At 62.9% G+C, this 25,439-nt stretch overlaps 1 protein-coding gene across 1 annotated transcript in view; it reads right to left on the bottom strand.

Moving 5' to 3' along the window:
- PTPRS (protein tyrosine phosphatase receptor type S) overlaps positions 1-18,348 on the bottom strand; it is an 88,684-nt gene extending 70,336 nt beyond the window's left edge. Inside the window, 1 exon segment of the mRNA XM_056107266.1 lies at positions 18,180-18,348. The gene's annotated coding sequence lies outside the window, so the exon portion shown is untranslated.
- Between the last annotated feature and the right edge of the window lie 7,091 nt (positions 18,349-25,439).

Below are 25,439 nucleotides of genomic sequence, written 5' to 3'. Positions count from 1 at the left end.
CAAGCCCCGCCAGGAGTGATCCCTGAGCACAGAGCCAGGAGTCAGCCCTGAGGACCGCCAAGTATGGCCCAAAACCCAACAACAACAAAAAGACCAAACCCAACGTCGGCCCCCAAGGGAGCAGAAGGACAGACAGGGTGTCAAAGATTTGACATGTGACACAGGGAAACAGAAATCTCCTCCCGGCTGGCCAGGGTCTCTCCTGACAACCGCAAGGCCATGAGCCCCCCTCAGTGCGGTGAGATCCAGCCGCCCCGAACCCAAGGGTCCATTCAACCCCTCAGCTGCAGAAACCCCTCCCCGCCCCCACCCCCACCCCCCACACACACACTCTCTCTCGGGGCAATCTGGCCCCCAGGCTGTCTGTATGAATAAAACTTTATTGGCACCCGGCCAGGCGGCCCATTCATTCAAGCTGCTCTCCCCCCGGCTGAGTGGGTGACAGAACCAGCCAGCCCGAAGAGCTGGGAAGGAGGACGCAGGATTCTCCAGCCCCTGACAACCACAACAAGGCCCAGAAAAGGCCCAGGCCCCCCTAGGGAAGGGAGTTATCTCAGGAATGCGGGAGGGGGCGGGACGGAGAGGGTCTCTCCAGGCCACTTTCTCCCGGCCGGAATAATAAATGGGAAAGGAAGGCCTGGGGCGGGAGGGCCTGGACGCTGCAGGGAGGGGACCGGCCAAGCTTGGGGCATTTCGCGCCAAGGGCCCAGGAAAGCGATTCTTGGGGGGGGGGGGCTGGAGAGAGAGCACAGCGGGGAGGGCGTTTGCCTTGCACGCGGCCGACCCGGGTTCGATTCCCAGCATCCCATAGGGTCCCCCGAGCACCGCCAGGAGTGATTCCTGAGAGCATGAACCAGGAGTAACCCCTGTGCATTGCCAGGTGTGACCCAAAAAGCAAAAATAAAAAAAAGCACATACAGTCTCTAGATTCAGGTGGGTGGCGGACCCCCCACCGGGATTCCTCCCACCTCCTCCTATGGGGCCAACCCCATCAGCTCTGGGGAAAGATCTTTCCAGATTCTGCCCTCCCCCGCCCCCATCTGCTGCAGCCCGGCCTGGGCCAGGGGCTCAGTGGACAGGCACTGGCTCCTCCCAACGCCCCCCACCTTGCTGGTGGGCACCCGCAGGCAGAGCCTGGGCTTCCCCTAGTAAAAATGGGGACCCCCTGCCAGTCCTGCACTCTTCCCGCCCCCCCTCTGCTCCAACACCACCTGCCCCCTACCTGCTCCTCACAGGCGTGCAGCACCATCCGGCCCCAGGACCTTTGCTTGTGCTGTTCCCTCTGCCCGGAACATCCCTCCTCCAAAATCACAAGAGATGCCTCGCCTCAAGCTAATCTCGACAGAGACTCCCCCACTCGGCCAAGGCTGCTGGCTCCATGGAAGAAACAGCCCCTCCACAGCCCCCGCCCCCACGCCTCTGTTCTGGGATTTTTTTTTCCTTGGGGGTGGGGAGAAGGGTTGGGGTCACAATCAGTTGTGCTGAGGGTATCCCTTCCAGTGGGGCTCAGGGGTCCCTATGGGGTGCTGGGGATGAGACCCAGGTCAGCCGCGTGCCAGGCGAGCGGGACCCCGCCCCCCCTCGCCACTGTGCCGTGGCTGCCTGACCCTCCTGTGCAGCTCATTGCAAGGAGGAGACAAATGCTTTTTTTTTTTTTTTTTTTTTTGCTTTTTGGGTCACACCCGGCGATACACAGGGGTCACTCAAGGCTCTGCACTCAGGAGTTACTCCTGGCATATGGGATGCTGGGAATCGAACCCAGGTCGGCCGCGTGCAAGGCAAACACCCTCCCCGCTGTGCTATCACTCCAGTCCCTGTCACTGGTTTTCTTTTCCTTTTTTTTTTTAAATGTATTTACTTATTTATTTTTGCTTTTCGGGTCATACCTGGCGATGCACAGGGGTTACTCCTGGCTCATGCACTCAGGAATCACTCCTGGCGGTGCTCAGGGGATCTTATGGCATGCTGGGAATCGAACCCAGGTCGGCCATGTGCAAGGCAAGTGCCCTCCCCGCTGGACTATCTCTCCAGCCCCCAATTTTTTAATTTTCACAATTTTTTGGGGGGGGGTGGACCATACCCAGTCAGTACTCATGGCTTACTCCTTTTTTTTTTTTTTTTTGCTTTTTGGGTCACACCTGGCGATGCACAGGGGTTCCTCCTGGCTCTGTACTCAGGAGTTACTCCTGGCAGTGCTCGGGGGACCCTATGGGATGCTGGGACTTGAACCCGGGTCAGCCGCGTGCAAGGCAAACGCCCTCCTGGCTGTGCTACGGCTCCAACCCCCAGAGGGGAGAAACACTTTTCTCTCTCACTTCCCACTACAAAAACGCTCTCCACTGGCCGGAGCTTAAAGAACATCAATCAAGCTGCCTTCCAGAACACTCCCCGCCCCCCGCCAGGCCTGCCCCACAGCCGGGGGGTCCGGCTGAGGCACACAGCAGGTGCTCGCGAAATGCCCAGGGACCAGTGAGTGCCGGCCACGCACGAGGCCACACGCCCTACCCGCTGTTCTGTTGCTCCAACCCATGGCATATTTTTTTAATTCCCAAACCAATGCATTAAAAAAAAAAATTAAGGGTGGGGGGGAAAGGCAGGGGGGAAGGGGGGGCATCCGGGTGGGAGATGGCCACAGCTGCAGGGACGGGCGTGGGGACGCCAGACACACGGCGGAGCCCAGCCACGAGCAGCCCCGAACCTGCCCCTCATGGCGATTCAAGTCCGCAACACACAGAACGCAGGGCCCGCAGGACCGGCGCTTCTGCCCACGCTGCCGTTATCAACAAACAGCCCCAGCGGACGCACATGGAGGTTCGGCCTCCGAGGGGCATTTCTGAGCCGGGGGGCTAGACTGGGGGCATGGAGCCTGCTGGTGGCAGCCCCAAAGCCCACTCCCCCACCCACGGGACGTGGGCAGACCCAGCAAACGCTCGTGGGGATGGAGAGTCAGCATGGTGGTGGTGGTGGGGGGGACACACTGGGCTGGCCCCCCCCCCCCCTCCCCGGCATCCCCCAGGGTCCCTCGCGCCGCCCGGCCAGGAGTGATCCCTGAGTGCAGAGCCAGGAGTCAGCCCCGAGCACTGCCGGGTGTGACCCAAAACGCTAAGGAATACAATGAAAATACAATAAGGATTTTAGAAAAGAATCAGAGGCTGCGGGGGTGGGGGGGTAGTCCCAGGGCCGAGGGCAGGGCACGGGAGGTGCCCACCGGCCAGGGCTCACCCGGTGAGGGCGGCTGTGAACCCGCAAAGGAGCCGAGCCAGGAGGAACCAGCAACCGGCGGCCGGCGGCAGGGAGGAGACCACAGCCCGGGGGCAGGTCAGAGAACAAAGACTTGGCAGAGTCGCCGCCCGCCTGTCACCCGCCTGTCACCGGTGATGTGTTCATCAGACCCCCCCGGGGGCCGTCTGGGCCACAGAGGGCTCGAGAGGCTCAGATGGGGCGGGGGAGGGGGGTTGGTTTGGGTTTGGCTTTTCTTTTGGGGCAGGGGTCTTGGGGTGCGCTGGTCCCCAGTCTGTCCTCCCCAAAGCGGCCACCAGAGGGCACTCGTGAGCCCCCAGTCAGCCCCCACCCCCATGCGGCAGACCCTCCAGGGCACCCACCCGCTCCCACCCCTCCTGCCAGACCCCATCCTGCCCCAGGGCCTTTGCACCTGCTGTCCCTCCCCACCCACACCCGTGAAAACAAAACGCCGAGAGCCCCCCAGTCCACTTCAAACCGTCTCCCCCTTCCCTCCCTTCCCTTGTCACCTCGGGGTGCAGGTCCCATTTGGCCAGGAAGGGGAGGGGGGCAGGCAGGGCCTTGCTGATCCACTTGGGAATGATCCAGGGCATCATTCCCAAGACCTGGGCGGCTCTGGGGGTGACCCCCCCTCCCGGAACCCTGCCCTGCCCCCTTTCCTGGGCTGGCACCTGCCAGGGCACAGGAAGCAGGGGCGGGGGTGGTGGGACACGGGAAGCCGGACAGCTGGGCTGACTCAGGGCTGGGGGGGCCCTCCGCCCGGCACGCACGTCCCCCAGGGCTCTTTCTCCTTGGGGACGTCCGGGGGGGTGGGGGGACGGGGGGGCTAACACCGGTTGGTCAAAGCCTTTGCCTCGCACACAGCCCACCCGGTTTAAGCCTCGGCACCACCGGGAGTGATCCCCGAGCACCGAGCCAGGAGTCCGGCCTGAGCACAGCTGGGTGTGACCCCCTTCCCCCCGGAAAAAGGTCATGGCTGAGGGCCGGAGGGACAAGACAGCAGGGAGGGCGCCGGCCTTGCATGCTGCCGACCCGGGTTCGATCCCTGGCACCCCACAGGGTCCCCCGAGCACCACCAGGAGGGATCCCTCAGTGCGGAATCGGGAGTCAGCCCTGAGCATCCCCGGATGTGGCCCCCAGGCCAAAATGAAGTTGAATGCCAGGAGGGGCCCCAGGCTGACTCGAGCCAGGTGGTTCAGAGTGAGGGGCCGACAGTGAGGGGCCAGGCAGTGCCGGGGAGTGGCCTCGGGGCCTCAGGTGTGTCAGGCACAAACAATCCCCCAGTCCTAAGTGTATGGGGGGCGGAGGGGAGGGTGGGGCCCAGCCAGCAGTGCTCGGTCGGGCCCTTACCACTGGGCCACACGGCCCAGACCAAAATGGCAACATAGGCCCTGCAGCAACAGGGACTCAGGTCGGGGTGAGGGGAGAGTGACAGGGATGGGCACAGAAACGTCCCCGGCCCAGAGGCGGGAGCCCCCTCGGAGAGAAGGGGGGCTGGGGACCCCAGGGCTGCTCACGGCCGGGACAAGGAGCAGACCCACCGTCTTCCATCCGGGGTAAACTGAGGTTTAAAGAAGCACCCTGGGGCCCTGAGCCATAGCACAGCGGGGAGGGCGTTTGCCTTGCACGCGGCCGACCCGGGTTCGATTCCCAGCATCCCATATGGTCCCCCGAGCACCGCCAGGAGTAACTCCCGAGCGCAAAGCCAGGAGGAGGCCCTGAGCATCGCCAGGTGTGGCCCCAACACCCAAAATAATTTTTTTTTTTTAGTTTTTGTCATTTCTAAGTTTTATTTATTCATTTAATTTTTGGCCTTTGGGGGTCACACCCGGCGATGCTCAGGGGCTCCTCCTGGCTCTGCACTCTAAAATCACTCCTGGCGAGGGTCGGGGGACCCTATGGGATGCCAGGGACCGAACCTGGGTCGGCCGCGTGCAAGGCCAACGCCCTCCCTGCTGTCCTATGGCTCAGGCCCCAACATACATGTTCTCTAAAGCTCCACGACAAATGGGCTTCCTTGGGCGGACGAGAGGCGGGGGGGGGTGGGGCTGGGTGAACTTTACCCGTATCCTGGAAGCCCCCCCTCTGGAGGAGGCCAGCCCGGCGGCAGCGGCAGCGTCACGGGGCCGTGGGCAGGCAGAGGCCCCGGATTGGGACGCGGCTATTTTAAAGGGGCTATTTCTGGAGGCCGAGGTGAGAAGACGGGGGTGAGAGGAAGGAGCAGGAGCGGGGGGGGCGGCGGGAAGGGGGGCAGGGGACCGGCTGGGGTGACGCGGGAGCCCTCGGTCACGGCACGCGGACCCCCCCCCACCTTCCCGCCGCCCCCATCTCGGCCTCACCCCGTGCCCTGGACCCGCGCTCAGTCCCACGCCCAGAGCCTCCCTCGAAGGCCGGGAACACGGCGGGAGAAGCAGCCCCCCAACACCCCCCACCACGCACACACACACTCCCCTGGGAACCCCCACCCGAGTCTAGAGGGGGCCCCGGGGGCAGGGCGGGGGCAAAAGTGGGTCTGGGGAAAGGGGAGCGTCCGGGACAGGGCAGGGCGCTGGAACTGGGCAGAAGGTTGGTGATCCGTTCGTTTGGTTTTGGGGCCACCCCCGGCGATGCTCAGGGCTTCCTCCTGGCTCTGCGCTCAGGAATCACTCCTGGTGCGGCTCAGGGACCCTGCGGGATGCCCAGGGATCGAACCCGGGTCAGCCATTTGCAAGGCAGGCGCCCTCCCCACTGGACTATCATGTGTTTGGGTTTTTTTTTTTTTTTTGGCGAATACTCATTTGCAAGCGCACTGTGGAGGAAGCACGGGGTGGGGTGGGGGGGTTCTCCCTGGAAAGGAGTGGAGAATTGCAGGAGAGGGTGCCCAGAATCGCCGTTCCCCCCAACTGAGCCACGCCCCCACCCAGGAATTGCTGCAGTGACCTCAGGAGACTGGGGGGTGGGGGTCAGGAGTGGGGGCTGTGGAGTGGAGGGAATGCGGGTTTATTGTACGTTTGCTTAAAGAAGGTCGATTTCCTGGAGCCGGAGCATTAGGACAGCGGGGTGGGTGTTTGTTTTACACACAGCCGACCCAGGTTCGATCCCCGGCACCCCACAGGGTCCTCCAAGCACCGCCAGGAGTGATTCCTGAGTGCAGAACCAGGAGGAACCCCTGAGCATCACCGGGTGTGGTCCCAAACCAAAAGAAAAACAGTGCTGGAGAGATAGCACAGCGGGTAGGGCGTTTGCCTTGCACGCGGCCGACCCGGGTTCGATTCCCAGCATCCCAGAGGGTCCCCCGAGCACCGCCAGGAGTAATTCCTGAGTGCATGAGCCAGGAGTAACCCCTGTGCAATGCCAGGTGTGACCCAAAAAGCAAAATCAATAAATAAATAAATAAAATAAACCAAAGAAGGGGCTGGAGCCAAACCAGTTTGGAAGTTTCTGCTCCAGAGGCAAAAGCTCACAGACTCACCCTTCAGGGTGAACTTCCGGGATGGATCAAGAGAAAAACCCTCCGCAAAGGCCTGACCTCACTCTTGGCGTCCATGAGACGGCCAGAAGCAGCAAGGCGGGTGCTTCGGGGCTGGGCGGAGGTGCCCTGGGTCGCGCCGTGATCCCGGCGGCCCCCACTCTCTCCAACGGCGGACTCTCTTTCCCAAGCACGCCGCACGCCAGGGGCCCACGCTGGCTGCCCGAGCACCTGCCATCACCTCCACATCCCGCCCAGGGCCGGCCTTGGTGGGGCCCATGTCGAGGGGATCCTGTTCTCGATCCCAGCGCTGGGAGCTGAACGACCCCGAGAAACGTGTTCTCTCCTCCAGGCAGCCACGGGCCGAAATGCACCGGCAGGGCCCAGACGGCAACGCGCCCCATCACCCCGCCGAGGCGTCCTGGGCCCGGAACCCGACTGGCTCAGAGACCCGACCCTAGAGGGTGCCTTCCGCAAACATGGCAATGGTGCTCCCTCGTCCCAGGGCCCACTGCGCCCTCCCCCCAAGCTACGCCCATCGCGAGGAGGGGCCCAAGGCAGCCCCCACGACACACACACACACACACGCTCACACACACACACGCTCACACACACGCTCAAACACACGCACACACACACGCTCACACAAACACACGCACACACACACAGCACACACACACACGCTCACACACACACACACGCTCACACACACGCTCAAACACACGCACACACACGCTCACACAAACACACGCACACACACACGCTCAAACACACGCACACACACACTCACACAAACACACGCACACACACTCACACAAACACACGCACACACACACTCACACAAACACACGCACACACACACACTCACACAAACACGCACACACACACACGCTCACACAAACACACACACACACACGCTCACACAAACACATGCACACACACAAACACACGCACACACACACACAAACACGCACGCACACACACGCTCACACAAACACACGCACACACACGCTCACACAAACACACTCACACAAACACACGCACACACACGCTCACACAAACACACACACACGCTCACACAAACACACGCACGCACACACACACTCACACAAACACACGCACACACACGCTCACACAAACACACACACACGCTCACACAAACACACGCACGCACACACACACTCACACAAACACACGCACACACACGCTCACACAAACACACACACACGCTCACACAAACACACGCACGCACACACACGCTCACACAAACACACGCACACACACACGCTCACACAAACACACGCACGCACACACGCTCACACAAACACACTCACACAAACACACGCACGCACACACACACTCACACAAACACACGCACACACACACGCTCACACAAACACACACACATGCTCACACAAACACACGCACGCACACACACGCTCACACAAACACACACACACACACGCTCACACAAACACACGCACGCACACACGCACACAAAACACACACACACACACACACACGCTTGTGTACGCGCGCTGAGGCTTCGGATACCCCCTCGCTGCCGGCCCAGAGCTCCGGCTCATTCTTCTCTCCTCCTCGGTAAACAACTGTCAGGGAAAATAAATGCTTTTTAATAGGCTCATTAATTGAATTCAGGGAGAAACAACTGCCCCCCCCAGGCCGGGGAAGGAGCCGGAGCCTCGAGCGTGCGTGCGTGCGGGGCGGGGGGCGGGGTGTGACCTCCGAGCCGCGGCCGAGGGTTCAGGACAAGCCCAGGGCCGGGAGCCCCCAACAGTCCCCGTGAGGCTCAGGCTCCCCCCGTGAGCAGCAGGAGGGCAGAGTCGGGGTGGGGGGCCCTGGCGGGTGCCGGCTTGGGGCGGGGGCCTGGTGCCGCTGCCCCCCTTGTGCCTCACCCTGGGGGTCCCTCCCTGGCCACGCGCGGAGCCCCTCCCATGTACACAGCCACCCCGGATGGGGCGTGAAGCTGGGCCCGGCGGACGGGGGCTCCAAGGCTTCACCCAGGGATGCGGGGGGCACAGGCCGGAATCCACGCGGGGCCGGCCTGGCCCTCCTGAGGGTCTGTAGTTGTCAGGGTTTTGCTTCTGCGGTGCTGCTGGGGGCGGGGGGCTGCACGGGGTGCCGGGGAAGGGCCTGGGTTGGTGCGGAACAAGGCCGGCGCCCCCCCCCCCCCGACTGCGCTAAGGCTCCGGCTGGGGGGGCTGGGGTGGGACCCCTCCCGCATCCCGTTCAGGGGCTCAGAGGCACAGACAAAAAGCTTCCCCCTTTGAAGTTTTCCAAGAGAAGGAAGAAAAGAGCCGATTCTTAGGCACTTCAGCTGCCACCACAGGGAAGGGGGGGACAGGCCCAGTGTGGGGGAGGGGTGGGGGGATACGAGACCCCCCCCACCCGGGCTTGGAGGTGGCCCCAAACGGCTCAGCTTTTGCACAAGGAAGACTGGGCACCTCCTGCCCCCCCCACAAGCACTAAGGCATTGTAAGGGGGGGCACGCCCCCCCCCGGAAAAGAACTGACCCCTGACTCCACACACATCTGCCTGGGCAGCCGGTCACCCAGCTTACCCACGGGGTTGGTCACTGCTGCTTTGGCATGGCACGACAACCTGGGCAAACCACACCTCTCAGGGCGATAGTACAGCGGGGAGGGTGTTTGCCTTGCACGCGGCTGACCCGGGTTCGATTCCCAGCATCCCATAGGGTCCCCCGAGCACTGCCACGGGTGATTCCTGAGTGCAGAGCCAGGAGGAACCCCTGTGCATCGCCGGGTGTGACCCAAAAAGCAAAAGAAGAAAAAAAAACACACCCCTCAACCGGCCCCCAGCGCGCACACACACACACACACAGACACACACAGAGACACACACCACACACACACACACACACCCTGCACAAAGGCTCCTCCATTCTGGCCTGAAGTGCATTGTTTGGCCCTTAACGGGAGGGGGCTGGGGCTGGCAACACGCCGGGCGCCCTCAACAGTCCGTTTACAGGAGCACTGCAGGGAGGGCACCTGCCTTGCTCGCAGCTGACCCGGCCCGATCCCTGGCACACCCTAGGCTCCCCTGAGTACTGCCAGGTGTGGCCCAAAAACCCTAAAAAAAAATTTTAAAGTGCAGCCATGGGGTATTCATCAACCCCTGCCCCCACCCCTCCACCTCTCCTCCCGTTCAGCCCGTTCCCTGACCCCTGAGGATGGGCTTCGGTGCCTCAGTTTCCCCATCTGCAGAATAGAGGCAACCACTGCCCCCCACTCTTGGGGCACGGGGCTGCACTGGGGAGGGCGGACAGAGGAGCACTCAGGGTCCCTCCAGGCCTCCCCCCTCCGCTACCGGGGCAGCAGCCTGAGACCTTGTGGATTTGGGGTTCCGGCCTCGTCTCCCCAAACTGCGCGAGAGACGAGAGAGGCGCACGCGCGCACGCAGCTCCCGCTCTGGACGCCGGCGCCAGCGTTAGCCCCCGAGCTGCAGGCCACATGTGCCCCGTTTCACAGTGGGGAGCACTGTGCAGTGTGCAGACGAATGAGGAGGGGCCGCTGGCGGCCGGGGCAGAGAGAGCCTGATCAGGCTCGGTCTGAGTGATCGGACCCCCGGGGGGCGTCTCTGCAGGGGGCACAGCTCCCAGGACTGTAAGGACACAGCCTCATCCCCAGCCAGCACCCAAGGGCAAAGGAGGCGCCCCAGAGCCTCTGCTGGCCGCGGGTGCAGGGACCGGGGTGCCCAGAGAACCCGTTCGTAAGCTCCAGCATTCAACAGCCCCGGGGTGAGCTCAGTGGTTAGAGCAGCTGCCTTGCTGGGTGAGCGCCAGGGTTGGTGGACGCCCCCCACCGCACCCGTACACAGGTACGGCCGCAGAGACGGCACCAAGCATGCCAGCTTCACCAACAGGGACCCCAGGTTTGCTCCCCAACACCCCCTGGTCCCTGAGCACTGCCAGGAGGAAGCAGGGCGTCCCCGCCTCCCCCAGTGTTCTGTGCTTGAGACTCAATCCTGGCAGTGCTGGGTTGGGGGGGGCTGCAGGTCAAGGGAAGCGCCCGACCACCCCCACCCCAGACTGCCTCTCCACCCACCTCCAATGTCATTAAAAATGCTCGCAACTCGGTGCTCTGTCCCAGCTGAGCACTGAAAAGAGAGTCACAGGGATCACTCAGGGTCAAAGCCTTGTTGGATTTCCTGTCATTGTCTTAAACTTGAGAGGGGGGTTGTTTGTTTTTGGGGACCGTACCCGGCCAGGCTCAGGACTCTGTGCTCAGGGATGGACCCCAGAGGGGCTGGGGGGACCTTATGGGTCCCCTCCCCGCAGCCCCGGTGACTGCAGAGTTCCTTGCTCTACACCCTCTGGGTGCTGGGCGCCGGTCTCTGGAATGGGGGGTCCCGGGCACCCACCCCAAACCCCCCCCGAGTCCCTCCGGGAGCCGCATCTCCTGCAGCTGCTGGAAGGGAAGCTCCAAGAAACGCAGGCGTCACCGGGGCACACGGGCGGCCCAGCCCTGCGCACACAGTCAGGGAGCGCCAAGCCGCAGGGGGAAGGTGGTCCCCGTCCCCGGTCCCTGTCCGCCCTCCGTCCGCCCTCCGTCCGTCCATCCGTCCCGGCCAGCTGCCAGCGCCCCTGGCCCGCCAGGCGACTGCTCTCCGCGTCCATTCCAGCCCAGTGTCTCGTCGTCGTCGTGGCCGAGATTAATACGGTCAGGGCCGGCAGCCACCGAGCGTGGGCCCTCCCCCGCCGGACGGGCGCCCAGCAACCCACAGGGAAGGGAGCGGACTGGGGGCTCACACACGCCGGGGGGGCCTGAAGGGGCAGGCGCGACCCCGGGAGGCAGACCAAGAGCAGGTCTGGGGGCCGGAGCACTAACACAGCAGGGAAAGCACGCGGCCGACTGGGGTTCGATCCGCCCCGGCACCCCACAGGGTCCCCCGAGCCCCGCCAGGAGTGATCCCTGAGCACAGAGCTAGGAGTCAGGCCTGAGCACTGCCGAGTGACCCCAAAACAAAACCAAGACCAGGGGTCAGAGCGATCGTCCAGTGGGGAAGGCGTTAGCCTTGCCCCCGGCTGACCCGGGTCCGATCCCCGGCATCCCATAGGGTCCCCTGAGCATTGCCGTGACTGATTCCTGAGTGCCAGGAGTCAGGCCTGAGCACTGCCAGGTGTGACCCCAAAAGCAGACAATGACAGGAGCGGGTCTGTCTGGCTTTGGGGCGCGCTGGGGCAGCCCCTTTTCCTGCCTGAGATCACCCGGGGGGGGGGGCTCAGCCCACCAGCTGTTCCGAAAAGTCATTTCCCCGGGCCCCGGGGGGACGCACCAGACGCCCTCAAGGCCCCAAGTTCGATCCCTGGCGGTGCTGGGCTGGAGGCCCACGGAGGGAGGCTGAACACAGCCGCACGGATACGGGGCTCCCCCTGCAGCCCCCCGGGGTCCCGACTTCCAGAAGAAGGGGACAAGAAAGAGGCGTCTAACCTACCAGACCTTCAGGGGTGCCAGTGCCGAGTTCGGGGGGCTCCAAGGGAGGCTCTCAGAGAACCACAGCGGCAGACAGCACAGCGGGGAGGGCGTCTGCCTGCTGGCGCGGAGCTGACCTGGGTTCCATCCCCCGCAGCCCACAGGGTCCCCCGAGCCCCGCCAGAAAGTGACCGAGTGCAGAGCCGGGAGTCAGCCCTGGGCGCTGCCGCCGCCGCCGGGTGGGACCACGAAACCGAATCAAAATATCAACACTGGGGCCGGAGCCATAGCACAGCGGGGAGGGCGTCTGCCTTGCGCACGGCCGACCCGGGTTCGATCCCCAGCATCCTATAGGGTCCCCCGAGCACCGCCAGGAGAGATTCCTCCTGAGTGCAGAGCCGGGTGTGACCCAAAATGGGAAAAAAAAAAGAAAAACGACACTGCCAAACCCCATACCAGCATGTGTGCAGTTCAGGGCCGCACAGCCGGGGGCTCCAGGCCCCCACAGCGGCCGGACCCCAGTTCCCCACCACCCCAAGGCCCTCGCGCAGAGAGAGGGGCCGTCCAGTCTCCCCAAGTACCTCCTGCACCTCTGCCTCATCCCTGTCCTCTCTGCCCCCCCGCAACAAGGGTCACGGGACAATCGTCGCTCGGAGCCCGCCCGGGTGGGGGTCTGTGCCCGGCGTACCAGGCGTGTCACCTTCGGCTTCGGGCCGGCTGGACACCCAGACACCCCTCTCGGACCCTCCCTCGGGTGTCACTCGATGGGGAAGTACCCATTTTCCACGTGGGGAAACCGAGGCACCAAGCCGCACCCAGGGTCCTCCAACCTCCCCCCCACACACACACTCTGTCCACCCTCTTGAGCCCTGACCACTCCTCAGGGCAGGACTTGCCGCAGACTTTTTGAAGGAGTCGCTGTGTGTGTGTGTGTGTGTTGGGGGGGTCTCAGGAACACCAGGGGGCCCCCTGGGACTCGGATCCCGCCAGCACCTGGCCCGTCCCGCCGCTGCCCAAGTGGGGCGGCCTGGATTAGCGGCGGGGAACGCCCCACTTTCCCCGGGCTGAGTCATGCCCGCCTTTCTCGGGCCAGGGAAGGGGGGGGCGGCGGGTGCCCCCCACCAGGCGGGCGCGATCTTGGGCCACGCAACCCGGTGGGTCTCAAACCCCATGATGGGGACAGGGACGAGGGCAGGGGGGGACACCCCCGGTCATTACTCCCCGTGGGGCCCACGACACATAGCACAGCCAGAATGGCGGCCGACCTCGAACCCGCGCCCAGGCGCCCCCCCCTTTTCCCGGGAAGGCGGCTGGAAGCCCCCCAGGCCCCATCGCAGCCCAGACTCCCGGGGACTCCGGCACGTGGGGGGCGGTGGGGGTGTGCCGGGGGTCCGGCCAGGCCGTGCTCTGTGCCTCAGTTGCCCTCTCTGCACTGCACACCAGCAGGGTCCCGGGCGCCAAGATGCCCCTCTGCGCCCGTCCGCCCGTTCAGAGAAGCTGGTGCCGCATTCATCACCGCGACACCCCCTCATTAGCTGGTCGCCGGGTTAATCCTGAGCGAGTGAAATTACACACAGACGCCACGGCTGGCCGGCCGCCCCCCGCGACAGCTTCCAGGCAGGGTGGGGGGCCCCGGCCACGGGGCCAGAGGGGGCGCGGGGGCTCCTGAGGGTCCTGGGAACAAAGGCTCGGCCCACCCAGCACCCGGCAAGCGGGGACACGGACAGGCTCCGGGGTGCCAGGCAGGGCGCGGGGGCGAGGGGGGGGGCGCAGGGGCAGGGGCCCACCCAGAGACCAAGGTCGAGAGGCCGAGAGAGAGAAAAAAAGTGAAATTTTCAGAGAAAAAGTGAAATTCTCAACCCTGCAGCAGGAGTGTGTGGGGTCTGGGGGGGTGGGTGGGGGGTGGGCGTCTGCGGCTTCCGCGAAGGATCTGAGGCAAAGACGCGAAAGTCAGTCACAACGCAGGGGCTGGAGCACAGCGGGGAGGGCGCTGGCCCGCAGGCGACCAGCCCAGCCCGGGTCCAATCCCAGCACCCCACGGGGCCCCCCAAGTCCTGCCAGGAGAGATCCCCCAGCCCTGCAGGGCCTGGGCCCCCCCCCAAACCAATAAAAAAAAACACATAAAATCAGATCACAACACGCCTGGGCAAGGCACAACCCCCCCCCCAAAATCAAAATGAAACAACAGCCGCAGAGTGGACGGAGGGATGGGGGAGGGGGACTGGGACCCAGAGGCCGGATCCCAAAGCCCCCCCCCCATCTCGGCGTTAAATTTACGGGCCTCCCTCAAAGACGGCGCGGGGAGGGGGGTGCAGCCCTCCAACCCCCCCTCCCCCGTGGTGGATTTGATCCTCAAGGAAAAAGGTCCCGGGGATCCCCAGAAGGACGCAGAAGCTGTCGGGATTGGGGGCAGGGGTGCAGGAAGGGGGGCTCAGAGCAGGGGCGGAGGGGGGAGAGAAAGGCAGAGGGAGAGAAAGAGAGAGAGGGAGGGAGGGATGGAGGGAGAGAAAGGGAGGGAGAGAGGCAGAAATCAAGCCTGAGACTCGAGGCCGGGGTGGGGGTGAGCCCGTGAATCACGTCCCGCCAGCCCCCCCCCCCTCGTTCATTTTCGCCTTTGATTCTTCCTCCCCGACGCTCGCATCCTCCCCAACAGGGCTGGGTGAGGCGGGAGGGTGGGATGTGCCATTCGGGGCGGCTCCCCCCCCAGCCCCCCAGTCTTTTCTTTCCTTAACTCAAAGCCAGCACGGGTGGGGGGGACCCACAAACTTGCCTCTCTGACCCTTGAACCCAGAAGGGGGTGGACAGCCAGACCCTCCCCTCCCGGGACCCCCCGGGAGATGCCGCCTTCTCCCCCCCCCTCGGCCCCCCCGTCGGCAGCAAGGGTGGGGGGGCCCGGCCCCGAGACCCCCAGCCTCACGCAACCCACCGCAGGGACCAGGGGTGGGGGGCTGCGGGTCCCCTGTCGGCTTCGCCCAAGAGGGCCCTTCTCCATCTTGCAAATTCTGGGGGGGGGGCTCCCGGCCACGGAGGATGGAGGGAGGTGGGTGGTCGCCCCACTCCGGCGAAAAGCCAGAGGCGCCCCCCTCAGGAAAACCCAAGCCCCGCCCCCCCGCCCAGAACCTTCCAGCACCCTGAGAACCCACAGATGCAAAGAAATCACTCTCGCCTGAAAACACGAAGCGCTGTCAATTACCCCCCAACCTGCGCGGTTATAAATATCCGCCTTTATTTTTAGGGTTTTCCTCCCCACCTCCAACCCTCTCCGCGACCCCCACCCCGCACCCCTGCACCGCCAGCGCCAGCCAGTGAAATCAGGGTCCGCAGGTGAACTTGGGGCCACGGGGAAGGGGGGAGGGGAGGGGAGGGGAAGGGGAGGGCGGCAGACCCACCCTCGGCCCCCACCTTTCTGCTGGGCAGGACCGGGGTGGGGGACGGGGTTTCGGGGCTTGGGGAGGGTCTCTGAGTTCCCACCCCGGCAAAGAGCAGAAGGGGAAACTGTGTCTGCTCCCTTGGAACCGGAGCAGATGGAACACAATTGGGGGGGTCCCGACAATGACAATCTAGGGCGCCTCTGACCCCCACGGTGTCTGGACAAAAACCTCCCCGGGCAGGTGGGTGGCTGGGTGGGTGCAGAGGGTCCAGGGTGGCAGGATGGGGGGCAGGGATGGGGGTGCGGAGGGGGGGATGCCCAGAGAGGGGTGGAGACTGGTGTTCTGTGCCCACGGCCGGCAGGGCCGGACCCAGGGAAGACACAAGTGTCTGGCAGCGAGGGATGGGGCGGGTGGGGGGCGGAAAGGGAGCCCCCTCCCCAAAAAAGAGATCCAGCAAGCTGCCCCCCCAGCCCAGCGTGGCCCGGCACAGAACCCACGGGGCACCCCGGGGTGAAGGCATCGGGGATGAAGGCGTCGGGGATGAAGGCATCGGGGATGAAGGCATCAGCATCACCGCTGTGCTCCAAGGCGGTGACAGGACCACGCCAGCCCCCTCCCCACCCCATCCCCGTGCCCCTTGGGGTGCCGATGTCACTGGCCCAGGGTGGAAGGGATTAAACGCGGCGCATGAGCTCACCTGCCAGGTGCCAGGTAGCCCCGGTCTCCTGCGACCCGTTTCGCTTGCCCGGGGCCAATTAAGCTCCACTCTGGGTGGGGGGGGGCGGCCCCTGGGGGGCTGGGGGGGCGACGCGCCCCGTGCAGAAGTGCAGCGTCATGCTGAGCAGCCCCTCTGCCACATGCACCGGGGGTGGGCTGGGGGTCGCGGGGCCCAGAAGGACAGAGAATGGCCAAAGGGGTGTCCGGGTTTGGGGTGGAAAGCCAAGACCCTCCCCATCACCAGCCGCGGCGGCCGCCTCCCCCCCGCCCCCCAGCCAAAACATCATCCTTGGGCAGAAGAAAGGGAAGGGGCAGCGGGCAGGGGAGGGGGCGGCCGGCCAGGAAGGGGGGCGGCGAGGGCCGCACGCAAAGGGAAGCCCCCCCACCCCGCGCGGCCCCCAACAACGGCGCCGGCGCTGCAGCTGGTGTCACGGGTCGGGCGCGCTCCAGGACTCCGCGAACGGAACCGAACCGGGCGCCCCAGACAAAGCCGGCCCGGGCCCAGGGCACCCCAGGGTGCGCAGCGGGCGGGGGGGGGGCACCACGGGCCCCCGGCACCAGGTGCAAGAGCAGGAGGGTCCCGCGTCTGGGAACCCCGTCCAGCTTGGTCGAGTCCTTCTTGGCGCTGCGTGGACCCCCCAAAGACCCCCTTTCCTCTGGGCGGGGGGCGCGGGGGGCTGGTTTATTTGTTTTATTCTTCGAGGGGCCGGTCGGATGGGGAGCAGAAAGGACCCCCCTCCTGCGAGGAGGGTGGGGGCGGCCGCCGGCAGGTGGGGGGGACACCCCGGGGTGGGGGGCGCCCCCAGACAGAGGCGCAGGGGAGGCCGGCGAATGCGGGGCACCGTGCGCCGCGCGGCGGCCTGTTGCGGGCGCTGGACCCGCTGGACCCGCTGGACCCGCTGGCCCTCGCGGTGGGGGGGCGGGCAAAGGCGCGGGGACGAGGGGCCGGCTTGGGGGGAGGGGCGGGGGCGACTCGGCGGGGTGTCCCCCCTCCCCGCGTCTGGAATCTGGAGAAGACGCGCTTCCAAAGGACGCCCCTCGGTTTCGGGAGCGGGAGCGGCAGCGGGGGGCGCTTCCTCCGGGAAGGCCGGCCCCGTCCAGGGTGCTGGACCGAGGAGGGGGCACCCAACGTGGCAGCGACGCCCTCAAGGAGCAGCGAACTTGGCCGCAGCCCGGCCGGACCCGCGCGCCCAAGCCCCGGACGGACGCGCAAAGTCGGGGCGCGGGGGGAGGGGGGCACCCCTGGGGGACGCCCCCCCACGCGGCGGCTCCGCCCCGGGTGACGTCACCGCCGTGCCCCTGCCCCCCAGGGGGGCTCCGGGCCGCGCAGGACCCGCGGGAGCTGGCGTCCCCTCCCCCGGGATCCCCCCGGGCCCCCCAAGTGCGGGGCGGGGAGGTCGGGGAGCGGGTGCGCGCGCGCCCGCCCGAGTCCCGGGGGCCGGGGGCGCTGGAAGCGGGGGCGCGGGGGGCTCGGAAGGGCGGGGCGGGGCCAGCGCGCCGGAGGGGCGCCCCCTCCCCCAGCACCCAGCACCGACGCCGGCCCCCCCGGAGCCCGGGCGCCCGCGGGGGTCGGCGCCCCTTGCGCCCCGGCGCGCTCCCACGCCCGGTGCGGCCGCTCGTCCGCGGCGGCTCCGCACCCCGGGGCGCCCCCGCCTCGCGGGCGCGAGCCAAACGGGGGTCGCGGGGGGCCCGGCCCGGCCCGCAGCCCGGGCGGTGCAGCGTCCAGCGCCGCGCTCGGGGCCCGCGCGCCCAGCCCCTCCCCGGGCTGCGCCCGAGCCCCCCGCACCGCGCCGGCCGCATTGTCCGGGGTCCGGCGGCACAAAGGCGCGGCGCGCACAAAGCCGGCGCGCTGCCCACTCGGCCGGCCGCGACCCTCCCCGCCCGGACGCCGCCCCCGCCGCGCGCACCCCCGCCCGGGCCCCGGGCTCGCGGGGGGCGCGCGGGCCGTACCTGCAGGCCGGCTGCGCTGGGCTCCCCCGGCTCGGCCCCGCTGCACACCCCGGCCGTGGCATGGGCGCGGCGCGGACCCGAGGCCGGGCAGCCGGGGCGCACGGGCGGGCGGCGCGGGGACACTCACTGCGGCGCGCGGCCCCCCGGCCGCTGACGTCACCCCTGCCGCCGCCGCCGCCGCCGCCGCCGCCGGGGGCGGGGCCCGCCGCGCGCGCGACTGCGCAGCCGCCGGCAGGCCACGCCCCCCGCGGCCAATGGGGCGGCGGCGCCGCGGCACGTGACCCGGCGGGGCGGGGCGCGCCGCGGGAGCACGTGGGGCGGCCGGGGCGCCCGGGGAGCACGTGGGCGCGGCGCGAGGCCGACCCCCGGGGGCTCGGTGACCTTTGCGGGGGCGCCCCCCGGGCTGTCGCCGGCTCATCTTTGAGACAGAGACGATGAATTTGAAACGAAGTGGAAAGCCATCGAACGTGCGAATTGATTTTAGAGCATATAACAATTAGTTTTTGTTTTAAAATGAAATATGAAAATCATGTTTAATTTAAAGCAAAATATAAACAGAGTCTGGCAAACTCCCCGTGGCGTCCCCAATATGCCAAATACCAGTAACAATGACGGGTCTCATTCTCCTAAAGAGAATATGCCAAATACCAGTATGCCAGATCCCAATATGCCAAATACCAGTAACAACGACGGGTCTCATTCTCCGAAAGAGCCTTGAATATAATCTCAGGGCTAGGATGAAGGAGACGTTACTGGGGCCTGCTCGAGGCGATCGACGAATAACAGGATGATCTGTGATCTGTGATAAACATTAATTGTAAGTCACACAGATTTTCAAGTAAAAATAAACCTAAAAGTAAAAGAATACATTTTAAAGTCAAAATATACACGTTCAAAATGTTGAAACAGGTTTCAAAATGAAAATAAATATAGAACAATATCAACGTGAATTTCTAAATAAATAGAAATAAAATAAAATTAATTTTAAAGTGAAATTGACTTTAAAATCACTTAAGGGAAGCCTTTAATTTCTTTCGTGTTTTGGTCACGTTCAGGGGTTACTCCTGGCTCTGCTGCACTCAGGTATCACTCCTGGAGGTGCTCTGGGGACCCTAGGGGATGCTGGAGATGGAACCAGCCCCTACACTTTGATTTAAATCGGGGCTCTGGAGAGATCCGAAGTGGGTAGAGCTGACCTGGGTTTGATCCTGGGCATCCCTTAGGGCCCTGCCACCCCAGCACCGCCAGGAGTGATCCCTGATGCAGAGGCAGGAGTCAGCGCTAAACATGGCTGGGTGGTGGCCCCCAAAACACTCAGAATAAGAGTAAATCCAGGGGCTGGATGGATAGTACAGCAGCGGGGTAGGGCGTTTGCCTTGCACGTAGCCAATCCAGGTTTGATCCCCAGCATCCCATAGGGTCCCCCGAGCACCTCCAGGAGTCATTCCTGAGTGCAGAGCCAGGAGGTACCCCTGTGCATGGCTGGGTGTGACCCAAAAAGCAAAAAAAAAAAAAGAGTAAATTCAGTTTCGTCTAGACGGCCCAGCTTCCACGCTTCCGCCTCTCCGTCTCCGCTTCGTTCTCTGCCTCCGTTCGGGCCTGACTCAGGGTCTGCCGGGTCCTGAAATAGTTTTCCCCGGAGACCTCTCTCTTCTCAGCTTTCCAGTGTTTGCTCAGGCTTGTGGGATGACCTGCCAATCAGGAGGGTGCGCCCCCTCAACCTCACCCATGTCTTTGCTCACAAATTCCAAACCCCCCACAAAGCCGAGAAGACTGTCCGCATGTTCCTACGCTCCGATTTCAAAAGAGAAGACCCCAAACCAACGCGCCCTGTTACCTAGAGGTTGTGTTTTCAAACTGTCGTGAGCGTTGTCTGTCTCCAAAGCAGCCAACCGGGGTGTCAAGGAGAGGCCCCCCCGGCCCCGCGCAGAATTTCCAGTCGCGAATCTCCGTTTCCTGGGGAAGAGGGGAAGGGGGGGGGTGTTCCTTCTTGCAAAATTGTTGATTCATTTATCCCGAGCCAAGGATGCAGTCGTGAATAAGAGGCATTAACCGGGCCACAGCGCCAGGAAGTCATAAATAGGAGAGGGAATGAATAATTAAACAAGGTGCCTAAATTCAGCTCCGAGCTTCCCAGCGGCCACTCAGGGGCCAGCGTTGCAGTGCTGACTTCGTCCTGCCTAACCGTGAACCTGACCTGGTCGTGGACCATCTGGCCTTGGTGTTCTCATCCCGGCAATGGGTCGGCAGCCCCGTCCAGAAGACACACAAATCGAGTCATGTCTGCAAAGTGACTGAGCCTGGTTTCATGCACACCAGGGGCATCTCCCCCCCACGAAATGACTGACTGGGCAGGAGTGGACGTCTCCTATGACCAGGAAGAGCCCTACGGCCCCTTTCCAGCTGGGAGTAAACTCCTCAGCGTTGCCCTCAGTCAAGTCAAAATATAACTAGCCTACAAAAGTAAAGGGGTGATAGGACAGCGGGGAGGGCATTTGCCTTGCACTTGGCCGACCTGGGTTCGATTCCTCCGTCCCTCTCGGAGAACCCAGCAAGCTACCGAGAGTATTCCACCCGCACGGCAGAGCCTGGCAAGCTCCCTGTGACGTATTCGAGATGCCAAACACAGTAACAAAAAGTCTCACAATGGAGACGTTACTGGTGCCCGCTTGAGCAAATCGATGAACAACGGGAGGACAGTGCTACAGTGCTATAAAAATAAAATCTCCAGGCCAGAACAATAGTACAGCAGGTGAAGCATTTGCCTTGCACGTGGCTGACCTGGGGTAGATCCCTGGCACCCCTTAGGATCCCCTGAGACTGCCTGGACCAATCCCTGAGCACAGAGCTGGGAGTCAACCCTGAGCACTGCCTGGTAGGATTCAAAAACAAAACTGAACGGGTCAAGAGAAAACAGCAGGTAAGGTGTTTGCTTTGCATGTGGCCAACCTGGGTTCGATCCCTGACATCCCACTGGGTCCCTGGAGTCCCTCCAGGAGTGATCCCTGAGCACAGAGCCAGGAGGAAACCCCTGAGCATTGCCAGATGGGACACCAAGATCAAAACCAATATAAGAGAGCCAGTCCAACTCCGCAACTTTTTTTTTTTTTTGGTTTTTGAGTTACACCCGGCGATGCACAGGGGCTACTCCTGGCTCATGCACTCAGGAATTACTCCTGGCAGTGCTCAGGGGACCCTATGGGATGCTGGGAATTGAACCTGGGTCGGCCGTGTGCAAGGCAAATGCCCTCCCCGCTGTGCTATGGCTCCAGCCCCCGCAACATTTCTTTTTTTTTGTTTGTTTGTTTTTTGGGTCACACCCAGCGATGCACAGGGGTTACTCCTGGTTCTGCACTCAGGAGTTACTCCGGGGACCACATGGGGATGCTGGGAATTGAACCTGCGTCAGCCGCGTGCAAGGCAAACGCCCTACCCACTGTGCTATCTCTCCAGCCCCCTACTCCGCAGTATTCTTAGCTGCCAAAGAAATGCAGTGTCAGGGACTGAAGCGATAGCACAGCGGGTAGTAGGGCGTTTGCCTTGCACGCGGCCGACCCGGGTTCGACTCCCAGCATCCCATAGGGTTCCCCGAGCACTGCCAGGAGTCATTCCTGAGTGCAGAGCCAGGAGTGACCGCTGTGCATCGCCGGGTGTGACCCAAAAAGCGAAAAAAAAGAAACGCAGCATCAGTTACCCACTGGAGAAGTCTAGAAGCCAAGGGGCCGGACCCTGAATTCTGCTTAGAGGCTGTTGGAAAAAAAATAATAATAATCCTGGGGCCAGAGCTATAGGCCAGTGGGGAGGGGAAAGGGTGTCTGCCTTCTACGTGACCCGCCTGGGTTCGATCCCTGGCATCCCACAGGGCCACTCTTGAGCACCTCCAGAAGTGATTCCTGAGTGCAGAGTCAGCCCTGAGCATCGCTGGGTATGGCCCAAAAGAAACCAAAATAAAATAAATAAATAAATAAACAAACAAACAAAACAAACCAACCTCCTGGAGTCCAGGGGAAGAGACAGATGATACCGCAGGCCTGGAATAGCATCGCGCCGTCCAATGTCATTTCATTAACATGTTGATGAGGAAGAGAGAACCAAATCCCTGCCAGCCGCGTGGAAGGAAGCAGCGCTACCATTCAAGTAGCTGCACGTCCGTCCGTCCTGGGCTTCAGGAAATAAATAAATCATCCTGGGCCAGAGCACTATGACAGCGTCCTACTGAGAAGCTTCTGAGGAAGCTACGCCAGTCCTGACTACGAAAACCAACTCTTCCCCGCCGCCAGCGGAGTCTGCGCGACCCACCCCCACCCCACCCCACCCCCGCCTTTTTCTACCTTTGCTTCCTGGGGCTCTGCCCAGCCCTGGCTTGCTCTGTTCAACCACAGGGCCTTTGCACTGGCTGTCCCTGGCAGGCTGAGATCCTTCCTCCCAGCTCTTCCCAAAGCCAGGCTCTCTGCAACCCCAGGTCTCAAAGAGACCCTAGTGCCGATGAGTATCTTCCTCTTTGTAACTGACAATTGTTCATTATATAATGATTTCTTTTAGTTTTGGGGGCTACACCTGATAGTGGTCAGGGTTTACTCCCAGCTCTGCACTCCGGAATCACTCTTGGCCGTTCTCAGGGGGACCCTGTGGGGTGCCCCGGATGGAACCAGGGTCAGCCACATGCAAGGCAAGCGGCCTCCCTGCTGGACTGTCTTTCCAGCCCCCCCCATTATAATGATTTTATATATAACCAAGTGACTGTTCCCGTCTCTGTCTGCTCACTCTAGCTCTGCCTCGGTTTACCCATCAGCAGATGGGAGCCACCCCCCACCCCCCATAGCAGCCCAAGGTAAGAAGGCTTGATCTATGTGAATAGTGAAAATAAGAAACCCGGGGCTGGAGCCATAGCACAGTGGGGAGGGCGTTTGCCTTGCACGTGGCCAACCCGGGTTCGATTCCCAGCATCCCATAGGGTCCCCCGAGCACCACCAGGAGTGATTCCTGAGTGCATGAGCCAGGAGTAACCCCTGAGCATCGCCGGGTGTGACCCAAAAAAGCAAAAAAAAAAAAACAAATAAGGAAGTTCATGAATTACCCATAAAAAAGCAAAGCAAGAGGCTAGAATGATAGTCCAGCAGGGAGGGCGCTGGCCTTGCGCATGGCCAACCCGGGTTCGATCCCCAGCATCCCATAGGATCCCCTGAGCACCACCAGGAGTGATTGCTGAGCACAGAACCAGGAGTGATACCGGGACATTGCCAGGAGTGACCCACAGAAGCAAAACAAAAATCGCAGAACCTTCCGGTCTGATCCAGCGAAAGCCTTTCAGGCACCCTCCGGGGGTTTGGCCGGACCATCAGGCTGTAGTGACACCAAGCCGAGACTTCCAGCTAGCCAGATCTTGCAGGGAAGCCTGGAGGGGCTGTTCTTCGGTGGGCTTAAGCCTCCGAGCCCCACTCTGGGGGATGCTCCCTTCTCTTGCACTCCCGACGAGCTCTAGGACTGACTTGCTGTTTGGGGGGTAGGGGAGTTCAGCCCCCACAAATTTCTAGCCAACGCCGCAATGCCTGCTTGGAAGATCCTCCCCACCGTCCACTCTCCGGTCCATGCTCGCCCAGCATCCCCCTGAATCTCCTCGTCATCACGGTTGTTTTCGTTGAGAGAAACACAACAAAGGGGACCCCGGACGGGACGGCCCGCTGCTGCTGCAGTTACAGGACGCCTCTCACCATCTCTGCGGTCGGTCGTGTGTGTGGAACTGAGTCTGCAAACCTCCGGGGCAAATAGAACAGGCTTGCCCCCAGCCCCAGACGTGGCTCCGGGCCACAGGTACCGCTAGGTCCGTTACTTCCTGTTCAGCGCATTAAGCGTCACTCAGTGGAGCTGCAAGTTCGTGTTGGTTTCGGGGTCAAACTCAGCAATGCTCAGGGGTGACTCCTGACTCTTCACGCAGAAATCACTCCTGGCAGTATTGGGGGCCTCTGAGATGCCAGGAACCGAACCCAGGTCGGCTGCATGCAGGGCACGGATACTAAGGAGGTGCTCCGTGAGTGAAGGAGAAGCCACTCGCTCTCAAGTTGCACATTTTAACCTTTCAAAAAATCATTTTATCAGGGCTGGAGCGATGGCACAGCGGGGAGGGCGTTTGCCTTGTACGTGCCGACCTGGGTTCGATACCCAGCTTCCCATATGGTCCCCCGAGCACTGCCAGGAGTAATTCCTGAGTGTATGAGCCAGGAGTAACCCCCAAGCATCGCCGGGTGTGACCCAAAAAGGCAAAAAAAGAAATCATTGTATCAGGGCTGGAGCGATAGCACAGCAGGGAGGGCGTTTGCCTTGCACACAGCTGACCCGGGTTCGATTCCCAGCATCCCATATGGTCCCCCAAGCACTGCCAGAAGTGATTCCTGAATGCACGAACCAGGAGTAACCCCTGTGCATTGCTGGGTGTGACCCAAAAAGCAAAAAATAAATAAATCTTTTAAAAAATGGCCTTGGAGGTCATCTAGCAGATGCTGCATGTCCCCTGGCTGGAGAGAACAGTCTCGACTTCTTTTTTTTTTTCTTTTTGGATCACACCCGGCGATACCCAGGGGTCACTCCTGGCTCATGCACTCAGGAATCACTCCTGGAGGTGCTCAGGGGACCCTATGGGATGCTGGGAATCAAACCCGGGTCGGCTGCGTGCAAGGCAAACGCCCGACCCGCTGTGCTATCGCTCCAGACAGACGTATGGCCGCTCCGTGCTGGTTTCCCGTTAGACTGCCGGGGTGTGAGTCTGGCCCAGCCTGAGCCTCCCTCGCCCCTGGGCCCCCTGCAGGACACTAGCCTCTTGGGGGATTCAGATCCCAAACGGACCCCCGGCTGCCCACGGGCTCCCCGTCCCTGTTTTCCTTCCAGGAGAAAATTTGAGGCGTGTGGTTGGGTGGGTGCTGAGTTCCTGCCTGCCCCCGCCCCCGGAGCACTTGTCCCCAGAGGGGGCTTCTCCTGCCGGGGACCCCGGGGCCTGGGTCGCCTTTGTCCCCCCTCTGCCTTATCCTGTTGGCTCAAGTTTGCTGGTTTTCCCCTGGACTCACTGTTTGTCTTGGCAAAGCCGGGGCCTCTGGGTGCAGCTGCCTGGATGCTGTCACTCACCCGTGAGTCTTGCCGCATTGTGGCTCTGTCCAGCGCCGGAGAGACTCGGTCTCAAGTTTCTTTTTTTGAGGAACAAAACCCAAAAATGCTGACTGAAGAACCAAACCAACGCTGAGGATTAAGAAAGTGCTTGATAGGGGCCGG

This window comes from Sorex fumeus, unplaced genomic scaffold (assembly GCF_029834395.1).
Source record: "Sorex fumeus unplaced genomic scaffold, SorFum_2.1 ptg000156l, whole genome shotgun sequence".
NCBI lineage: Eukaryota > Metazoa > Chordata > Mammalia > Eulipotyphla > Soricidae > Sorex > Sorex fumeus.
The sequence above is the reverse complement of the archived record's forward strand: the minus strand, read 5'-3'. Positions and strand labels throughout refer to the sequence as shown.